This window comes from Ambystoma mexicanum, chromosome 8, assembly GCF_040938575.1.
Source record: "Ambystoma mexicanum isolate Mex_15411 chromosome 8, UKY_AmexF1_1, whole genome shotgun sequence".
Classification (NCBI taxonomy): Eukaryota; Metazoa; Chordata; class Amphibia; order Caudata; family Ambystomatidae; genus Ambystoma; species Ambystoma mexicanum.
This window is the reverse complement of record NC_090929.1, coordinates 1,423,413,188-1,423,423,841: the sequence shown is the minus strand read 5'-3', so window position 1 is coordinate 1,423,423,841 and position 10,654 is coordinate 1,423,413,188.

Genomic DNA, 10,654 nt, shown 5'->3' with positions numbered 1-10,654 from the left:
ACCAGGTTAGCTGGTGGGCCTCCCAAATTATCGCCTGTAGCCTTAGTCACACTCGTAATTGGAGACAAGACAGCAAAGCTTCCTGTCCTGGTTCAGGACAATGTCCCAGCTAACTTTCTGTTAGGTAGTGATCTAGTAGAGTTGGGGTTGATCTCGGATGGTCTTCCCATGACTGCTGCAGCAGATCACTAGGTCACAGGTGACACAGGGTCTGGCTGTGAGTCAGGTACCCGAGCCAAAGGCGAGGCCCAAGGCAAGAAGAAGGAAGACCAAGAAGGCAACCTCTGTGCCGGGGGCCTCTTCTCTTCCTGCTGTTCCTACAGCACCCATTGGGATCCATGCTCCAGACGGACTGGATCCAGTGGTAAACCCAAACTCAACTCCTGTGGGAGAGGTTCTCAACCCGGAGGATCATCCCAACCTTCAATGCTTGTTAGCTGAAGGGGGACCCTCCCGGGCAGACTTCTGTAAGGGATAGAGAGAGTGCCACTCTCTCGAGGGTCTGAGGAAACAGGCCCTGTCCCAGGCACAAGGAGAAGTGCCTAGGACCTTCCGGATATATTGGGAGGGTGAGCTCCTTGTTAGTGAGCCAACTAAGCCTGAACCTGGTGTCCTCAAGAGGTTGGTGATACCTCAGGTTTTCAGGCCCTTTCCTGCTGCAGTTGGCGCATGAGGTGCCCTTGGTTGGTCATCTTGGTACCAAGAAGACTAAGCAGAGGCTCTCTGCCCATTTCTACTGGCCCTGGATGGGAGTAGAAGTGGAGTCCCACTGCAGGACCTGCCCAACTTGTCAGTTGTCTGGCAAGACTGCAGCCATCGCCAGTGGTTGGCACACCATTTGAGAGGGTGGGCATTGACATTGTCGGTACCCTGGACCCTCCGACTTCAGGTGGACATCGGTTCATCCTGGTCTTGGTAGATCATGTCACCGGGTACCCTGAGGCTATACCCCTTCGTACTCTAACTGAGCAGGGGGTTGCCAGGGCTCTCCTGGGCATTTTCACCCGTGTTGGATTCCCTAAGGAGGCTGTCTCTGACAGAGGATCCAACTTCATGTCTAGTTACATGAAGACCATGTGGAAAGAGTGCGGAGTAACCTACTCCACCTCTTACCATCCCCAGACCAATGGTCTGGTTGAGAGATTTAATAAAACTCTCAAGGGCATGATAGGTGCTTTGGAAGAGTTCCTAAGGAGGAAATGGGATATCCTCCTGCCATGCCTGCTGTTTGCTTACAGAGAGGTACCTCAAGAGGGTGTTGGTTTCAGCCCCTTTGAGTTACTCTTTGGAGATCCCGTGAGGGGGCCCCTTGCCTTGATCAGAGAAGGTTGGGAGGCAATCCGCCAGGTCCCGCCAAGCAAGTGGGGGACTAAGTGTTAGGCCTCAGACGGAGGATGACACAGATGATGGGTCAGGCAACAGCGAATCTCAAGGCCAGCCAGGAATTGAACAAGTACTGGCATGACCTTAAAGCATCGCAAGTGGATTGGACTCCGGGACAGGAGGTCCTCGTGATGGAGCCTACCAAGCCTCGGGCATTGGCAGATAAATGGACTGGACCCTTCAGGATAATCTCCAAGATGGGCGAGGTCAATTATCTGGTTGACATGGGAGCCCCTGGGGTAGCCCCTCAGGTATTCCATGTTATTAGGCTCAAGCCTTTCCACAGGCGAGAAGAGGTCTCATGTCTCTTGCTAGCTTCAGAGCAAGAAGAGGATGAGAGTGAGCCCCTTCCTGATTTGCTGCATAGCAACCCTCAGGATCGCTCAGTGGAGGGAGTGCATCTCTCTCCAGATTTGACAACAGAGCAGCAGAAGACCTGCAGGGCTTTGCTCCAGCAGTATGCCTCTATGTTTTCACTGACGCCAGGTCTTACAACGTGGTCTAAGCACAAGATTGATACTGGTGACAGTGTGCCTGTCAAAAGCAGGAGCTACCGTATGTCAGATACTGTTAAGAACCACATCCAGGCTGAGGTCGCCAAGATGTTGGATCTGGGTGTTATTGAACCCTCAACCAGTCCCTGGTCCAGTCCCGTGGTCCTTGTCCCCAAGGCAAGTTCCCAGGCAGGTACCAAGGATTGGAGGTTCTGTGTGGACTACAGACGAGTCAATGCTGTCACCAAGACTGACGCACACCCATTACCCAGGGCTGATGAGCTCGTGGACACCATAGGTGCTGCCAAATTTGTGAGCACCTTTGACCTTACCTCAGGCTATTGGCAAATAGCTCTGATGGACCATGCCAAGGAAAAGACGGCGTTCTCAACACCCGAGGGACTCTACCAGTTTAGGGTCATGCCTTTTGGGTTGAAGAATGCCCCTGCCACCTTCCAGAGATTGGTCAACCATGCGCTCAGTGGGCTGGATGCCTTTTGCGTGGCTTACTTAGATGACATTATCGTCTACAGTTCCACCTGGGAAGTGCATTTGACACATTTGGATAAGGTGTTGCAGGCCTTGAAAAGGGCTAACCTCACTATCAAGGCCACCAAGTGCCAGATAGCTCAGGGGAAAGTCACCTATCTTGGTCATGAGGTAGGAGGGGGTCAAATCCAACCTCTTCCCAGTAAGGTACAGGATGTACAGGACTGGGAGACTCCCACTACTCAAACCCAGGTGAGAGCCTTTTTGGGCCTCACTGGGTATTATCGCAATTTCATGGCAGACTATGGAACCATAGTTGCACCACTGACAGCTCTGACTTCACCCAAACAACCTAGGAAGGTTAATTGGACTGAGGACTGTCAGAGGGCCTTTGATGGCTTGAAAGAAAGTCTGTGTAGGGCACCTGTGTTGAGTGCGCCTGACTACAGCCGACCCTTGTCGTCCAGACGAATGCCTGAGACACCGGAATTGGAGCTGTCTTGTCCCAGTTATGACAAAGGGAGGGAACATCCTATCATCTTCATCAGTAGACAACTCAAGGGTAGAGAACTTAGGTGGGCTACTGTTGAGAAGGAATGTTTCAGTATAGTTTGGAGCCTTAGGCATTTTAGGCCATACCTTATGGGGTCTACCTTCAAGGTCCAAACAGATCATAAGCCCCTGAAGTGGCTTATGCAGATGAAGGGTGAAAACCCGAAACTGCACAGGTGGTCCATTAGCCTGCAAGGGCTAGACTTCACCATAGAGCACAGACCAGGGAAAAGTCACGATAATGCAGATGGCCTTTCCAGAAGGTATGTTGACCGTCTGGATGAGGGTGCCTATCCCGTGGGAGATTAGGCACCCTAACCTCAGTCTGGGGGGGGGTGACTGTGATGCTGGAAATGCATTGGAGGGACAGGGCCTCCCTGTCCTTGTCCTGTAGTCCTTTTTCACTTATGTTCTGTATTGTTTTCTGCCCAGGAGTCCAGGTGGGACTCCCGGCAGTGCAGCTCTTCCTGTTTTTGTTTTGGTGTACAGACCCATGGGATACCCTTATGACACCCATGGGTGGGGGTACAACCCTGTGCCCCTAGTGTATGTTTTGGGCACCTGTGGGTGGCCCACAGAGCAGGGTATGGGCTGGTGGCAGCTCCATGCTGAATTTGACAGGTGCTCTGAGTATCCTCCATTTTGGGATACCCAGGCCCTGCCATTGGAATCAGTTGATTCCTGATGGAAAACAAGATGGTCCCTGTGGCCTCTTGCTTTCTATTGCCTGTTACCTTGTTTTCCCAAAGTCCTGGGAAGCCCTGACTCTGTCCCTTCCCCCTGACTGGCTGTTGGTTGGAAGTTCCATATATGGTGTTGTTGTGAAGTCCAGTCGAGACTGGCTGGAGCCTTCCCAGTGACTGTAAAGTATGCCTCATTTACTCCTTGTAGAAAGTCGAATTTAGAAGTGTGTATAATACCCTCCCTGTGGAAAGTTGAATTTAGTAGTGTGCCACATAGCCTGGCCTGGTTGACATTAGAAGTGTGCCTAATATCCTCCCTGTGCAAAGTGAACTTGATAACCTAATATCCTCCCTGTGCAAAGTTGGATTTGGAAGTGTGCCTAATATCCTCCCTGTGGAAGTTGTTTCTTAAGTGTACCTAATACCCTCTCTGTAAAAAGTTGAATTTGAACTGTGCCTAATATCCTCTCTATGCAAAGTTGAATCTCGCTACCTAATATCCTTGCTGTGCAAAGTTGAATTTAGAAGTGTGCCTAATATCTGATCTGTGCAAAGTTCAGCTCGGAAGTTCGCCTAATAGTCTGCCCCGGTTGAATTTAGAAGTGTGCCTAATATCCTCCCTGTGGAAAATTGAATTGGAAATGTGCCTAATATCCTCCCTGTTGCAAAGCTGAACCTAGAAGTGAGCCTAATATCCTCTCTGTGCAATGTAGAATTTAGAAGTGTGCCTGAGTAGAATCTAGAAGTGTGCCTAATAGCGTGTCCTAACTGACCATTGAAGTGTGCCTATCTATTTGAACCCAGAAACCTTAAATAATCTCCCCCGGTGGTATCACAGCTACTTACCATGAGTGCACCAGACCCACAGAGGACTAGCGGAAATGACCACCGTGCACCGCCCCAACTCCTCCCAACCCTACCCTTGTCCCAGCCTTCCCAAATCATCCCAGCCTCAACCACATCCCCCACCCTGCCCTCCCTTTCCAAACACCAAGCCAGAGGGGCACGATGGCGAGCCAATCACCCTAAAACCACTGCTCCTCTCAACCTCTCCACCAATCGGCCTGCTATGAGTATACCCACTCTCCCCACTAGCCTTGCAGGCACACCCACCCCAGCAATCATGCACCCCACGCTCTTCCCATTAACTCCCACCATCACTCCACACCGACCTCACTCCTTCCCCTCCCTAAGAACTGCACGCCGACCCCTAGCAAGAACAGAAGCCTCATCCCTCTCCCCCTCTGCCCCCCTACCCTCACACACACACCAATCACAACAAAGACACCAAAGAGGAAACGTACCTGGTCCCCCTCAATCTTTCAGCACTCATTGCCTCCCCTATCTCGACCCACCACCTCATCCCCCCCATTCACCACCCTCCCCCTACGCCTCAACTTACCTAAAATCCCTTGCCAAACCCATTCATCCCAAAACACGCGTCCAACCATGCCCACCCTAAACCCACCAACTCTTCCGCTCGCCCACTCTTCCCATCGACCATCAACCACCCCTCCCCTCTTGCTCCCCAGTCTCCATCGTCTCTTACCCACCCACCTCTATGCAGCTCCAGAACCAACAGCTTCTACCAAAGTCAACTGCATCCTATTTAATGCTCGATCCGTAGCAAAAAGCAGACACAGCATCTTCGACCTCCTCGCCTCTGACAAACCAGACCTGGTCTTCATCACCGAAACCTGGTTCTCTGATGACTTCGCCCCTATCGCCAATGAAGCCTTCCCCCCAGACTACTCCCTCATCCCATTGAACCGTCCCTCTAGAGGAGGAGGAGTAGCATTCGCCTTTAAGTCTCACTTCCATGCCTCAATCGACAACCAACCCTCCATTCCTTCCTGTGAATCATTCCTCGTTAAACAATCCCTTTCTTCTTCGCTCTCCCACAGCTTCCTAATAATCTACAGACCCCCTGGCTACGATAGACAATTCTCAAACAACCTCTGTGACTCTATTGCCACCCTCCAACTAAACCATCCCAACCTCACCCTTCTAGGTGATTTCAACATATGGCTAGACATTCCCACCAACCCTATGACACACTCTCTGGTTGACGGCTTAGATGCAATTAACCTCCAACCCCACACAAACGGCCCGACTCACTATAAAGGACACACTCTTGATGCCATCTTTAGTTCCCACAACCTGATACAGCTAAATCCCTCCACCCCAATCATCTGGTCCGATCACGTCATTGTTTCTTTCTCCATTCGCTCACCCAACCCAGTTCCCATACCCGAACCTGAACCTCTGATTCTGCGCAAATGCTGGAAGAAACTAATAATCCTTCCTGACCTAGCCGACGCACTCCTCCAGTCTCCCCCGCCTACTGGCCTGCTCAATAGGGATATCAATTAACCCCCAACGCCTTTGACTCTTGGCTCAACACCGCACTAATGCGGCTCACACCCTCTTGCAAACCATCAGCCCGCTGTGGCCTCTTTCCTAGATGGTTCACACCTGAGTTGAAGACCAGTAAACAACTATATAAATACCTAGAACGAAAATGGCGAAAGGACAAAACTCCTGCGAGCAAATCCACCTTAGCCCAGCACCTTCATCAGTACAAGGCCAAAATCCGAAAAGCAAGAAAGGCTCACTACAACTCCCGAATCCTAAACTGTAAAAACCCCAGCAAAGAACTTCACAAAATCATCACCGAATTCACCAAACCAACATGCACCACCACCGCCACGACTGCCTCACAATCACTGTGCGACTCACTCTCCCTCCACTTTTATACCACAGCTTGCGAAAGAACAAACGCTCTAACCAAAAAGATAGCTCTCTTACACCCACCAGGCAACCCACCCACTATACCGGCCATCCCGCCGACTGCGACCACTACCCAACCAACGTTCGACTCCTTTAGTCCAATATCAGCTGACCAATTTCTCAAACTTCTATCTGCCCGCAAACCATCCGGCTCTCCGCTGGACCCTTGCCCAGCCAAAACCCTCAAAGAAATGTACGCATCTACATGTGCAGGAGAACACGCAAGAGCCATCATAAATGACTCTCTTGCCTCTGGAATTTTCCCGACGCATTCAAAACAGTCCACGTTAAACCTCTAATACAAAAACACTCCCTCGACCCTCTCGAACCCAAAAACTACCGCCCCATCACAAACACAAGATTTCTTGCCAAACTCATCAACCAAACCGCCTACTCCCAACTAAATGCCTTTGTTGAATCGAACAATCTCCTAGACCCCGCTCAATCAGGTTTCAGAGCCCGACACAGAACTGAAACCACCCTAACCTCTATCTGGGATGACCTTAAAAACACTGCTGACTCTGCGGGATGCGCCACATTAATCCTTCTTGACATATCCGCCGCCTTCGACACAATTAACCACTCAATCCTCCTTGACCGCCTCCACTCACTAGGAATTTGTGGAACCGCTCTCAAATGGATAGCATCCTTCCTCAAAAATAGGAACCAAATAACCCTACTCTCCACCTACTCCTCCCAAGCCCGACCAGTCAACATAGGAGTTCCACAAGGAGCATGCCTATCAGCCCTCCTGTTCAACCATTACATGGCCACCCTCCCACGAATAATTCGATCACACAACATCCTGTGCTACAACTACGCTGATGACACTCAACTAATTCTAAAACTCCTGAACTCAAAACCCAACTGCCAACCTGACCTTGCTTCCTGCCTCCTCGACATAGAACTCTGGATGACCACAAACTACCTCCTACTAAACCCCTCCAAAACCGAAATCTTGATATGTGGCAACACCGAACTCCTTCCACACCCACTACCCTGGCCATTTGCCATGGGCAACTCACCGACCCCCTCCAATTCTGTAAAAAACCTTGGTTGCACCCTAGACTCTGACCTAACACTCTCGCGCCAAGTTAACAACGTCTCAAAGTCCTGCCACTACCAACTTAAAACTCTGAGACGCATTTTCCCATACCTCTCCTTTTCCAACAGACTCTCTGCGGTCCAATCAATTGTAATATCAAGATTGGACTACGCCAACCCCCTCTATCTCGGAGACCACGCATACCAACTGACTAAACTACAAAGAGCGCAAAACGCTGCAGCCAAATTGCTACTAGCGCTTGGCCTGAGAGACCACATCTCCCCAGCCCTCAAAACACTGCACTGGCTCCCGGTTGCCTGAAGGGTGACTTTCAAAACCTTATGCATTGCTCACCGAGCACTGCATAAAACCGGACCTCAATATCTTCAAGACAAACTAAAACCTTATCACCCTGCACGTACTCTAAGATCAAGCTCAGCTGGCCTCCTAGTCATACCAAAAACAAACTCAGCCAGGCTAGGCGGATCATCATTCTCAGCCTTGGCCCCCACGCTGTCGAACGCACTCCCGCCCCACATCCGACTCACTGAAGACCTCTTGTCTTTCCGCAAATTACTGAAAACTTGGCTCTACCCTTAAAAACCGACCAAAAAGTAAAAATAACTCAATCCTGATAACTGCACTGCAATGACTTTACCAAATGCTTGAGCATAAATAGCAAATCAGCAGCATAATACGTGTGAGAAAGCAGAAACTAATAACTGTTATTGGCTAGGTAAAATGGACAAACAAATTAAAATGAGTGAAAAAAATAAAAATGAAAGAAAAAAAGGGGGGGGGAGGGTGGACGAATGCGTAAAGCGGACGAATGCGTAGAGCGGACCAGTGCGTGGAGTGGACCAGTGCGTAGAGCGGACCAGTGCGTAGAGCGGATGAGGGCGTAGAGTGGATGAGGGTGTAGAGTGGATGAGGGCGTAGAGCGGATATAGGTTGTGGTGTGGATGAACGGTAAGAACGGATAATAGAATCGAGTGGGTGTAGAGTGTTGAGGAGATGTAGCGCGTGACAGTGTTGAACAGATGTAAGGTGTTGAGCAGATCTAGGATGATGAGCAGACGTATGGTGCGGTGGTGTTGAGCCAATGTGTGTGCTGAATGGATGTAGGGTATGGTGCGGGTGTACACTGCGGAGCGGATGTAGAATGCGAAGTGAATAGTGGATATAGAATGCGGAGCGAGGAACGGGTGTAGGGAGCGTTGCAGGTGTCGAATGCGGACCAGGTGTCGAGTGCGGAGCGGGTGTCAAGTGTGGAGTAAACGGACGATGTATGGAGAGTAGAACGTATGGGTGCGTAGAGCATATGGGTAAGTAGAGCAGATGGGTGCGCAGAGCAGATGGGTGCGTAGAGCGCAGGGGTGCGTAGGGCGTATGAGTGCGCAGAGTGGATGAATGTATGGAGCGGATGGGTGTGTAGAGCGGATTTGTGTGTAGAACGGATGTGTGTGTAGAGCGGATGAGTGGGTAGAGCGGATGAGTGGGTAGAAGGGATGAACTGAGTGGAAGGGATGAACTGAGTGGCACGGATAAACTGGGTGGAATGGATGAACTGGGTGGAACCGATGAACTGGGTAGAGCGGATGAACTGGGTGGGAACGGATGAACTGGGTGGAACGGATGAACTGGGTGAAGTATGTAGATGGAAAAGGTGAAGTATGTGGATGGAAATGACGAAACATGTGTATGGAGCAGATGAAGTATGTGTATGGAGCGGACTAACCACCCCACTGATTAGCGTATGCCAACCGATAATGCATGTTGAATAAACTAAGTGAATGGAGCGGATGAAGTCGGTAGCGTGGATAAAACGAGTAATTAGTGGATGAGTGAGTGGAGCGGATGAGTGTGTTGAGCGGATGTGTGTGCAAAGCGGATGAGTTGTGTAGAGCGGATGAGTTGTGTAGAGTGGATGAGTTGCGTAGAGCGGATGAGTTGTGTAGAGCGGGTATGTGCCTAGAGCGGATGAGTACATAGAGCGTATGGGTGCATAGAGTGTATGGGTGCGTAGAGCATATAGGTACGCAGAGCGGATATGTGCATGGGTGTGCAGAGCGTATAGGTACGTAGAGCGTATGGGTAAGTAGAGCAGATGGGTACATTGAGCGTATGGGTAAGTAGAGCGTATGGGTAAGTAGAGCGTATGGGTGCGTAGAGCATATAGGTACGCAGAGCGGATATGTGCATGGGTGTGCAGAGCGTATAGGTACGTAGAGCGTATGGGTAAGTAGAGCAGATGGGTACATTGAGTGTATGGGTAAGTAGAGCGTATGGGTGCGTAGAGCGTATGAGTATGCAGAGTGGATGAATGCATAGAGTGGATCAATGTATAGAGCGGATGAGTGTGTGGAGCCCACGTGTGTGTAGAGCGGATGAGTGTGTAGAGTGGATAAGTATGTAGAGCGGATGAGTGCCTAGAACGGACGAGTGCCTATGAACGGATGAGTGCGTAGAGCGTATGGTGCGTAGAGCGTATGGTATGTAGAGCGTATGGGTACGTAGACCAGATGGGTGTGTAGAACGTATGGGTGCGTAGAGCGTATGGGTGCCTAGAGAGTATAGATGCCTAGAGCGTATGGGTGTGTAGAGCATATAAGTGCGTAGAGCAAATGGGTGCATAGAGCAGACGAGTGCACAGAATGAATGAGAACATTGAGCGGATGAGCGCATGGAGTGGAATGGAATAGGCACTATTGGAATAAGCGCAATCTCTACCACCAAATAAACCACCATATCACACCCCACGCTTACTCTCCTCTTTACACCACCACTCAAATAGAACACAGCGATACTATGTCACCATTCGGTATAACTGTTCTCATACCATCACTTGTCCCATACCGTCCATCACCCTAACTAATCACTGCTGGTTATGCACCTTCCAGCCTGGGCGTTCTCCTCAGGCCTAACACAGCCAGTTTCGGTCTGGATAACAACCAGCTTGAACAAACACATACGCTTGATCTCTCAACCACCACACCTACCGCTATGAGGCAGCTATCACTTGAATTCCACACCAGCTGCACACATATACGGTGCTCACATGCACCTTTTGACTCTCTCTACTCTCTCTGACATGAACTTTGGTTCCCGAGGGCGTTCAACCTACCAGCGCCTTGAGACCATACCAATGGTACATAAGGCGCTATATAAATGCAAAATAACATAACATAACATAACCATCCCCAGATGTATATCACTTG